The sequence below is a fragment of the Salvelinus sp. IW2-2015 genome, unplaced genomic scaffold, assembly GCF_002910315.2.
Source record: "Salvelinus sp. IW2-2015 unplaced genomic scaffold, ASM291031v2 Un_scaffold1135, whole genome shotgun sequence".
NCBI lineage: Eukaryota > Metazoa > Chordata > Actinopteri > Salmoniformes > Salmonidae > Salvelinus > Salvelinus sp. IW2-2015.
The window spans coordinates 542,512-542,881 of NW_019942747.1; positions in this window are offsets into that span (position 1 = coordinate 542,512).

Genomic DNA, 370 nt, shown 5'->3' on the forward strand with positions numbered 1-370 from the left:
AGAATAGTTCACAACGCAGAACAGAACAACCAGGTTGAGGGTCAGTGGCCAAAGCCCGCGAACAGGAATATTCCAAGTTCAGACAGAGGGGGGGGAGTCAGATCGCTATGATCGCCAGGAACTTGCGCTACTGGTGCTGCCTGTTGATGTTAGGTAGGCAGCTACAGTAGCTGAATGATGTTAACATCTTCGGGTTTTGTTTCATTAAATGTATTTTATTTCATCCAGGTGCTTGTGTCACCTACTAACGCCCTGGTACTACCCGTAGCTCCCGCTCTCCTCAGTCCGAGAAAACTCTGAGAGAGAAAGGTATGTGTTGGAGATTACTCCTTTGTAGAAGTCCATAACGTGAAATAAGTAAAGCATCCCA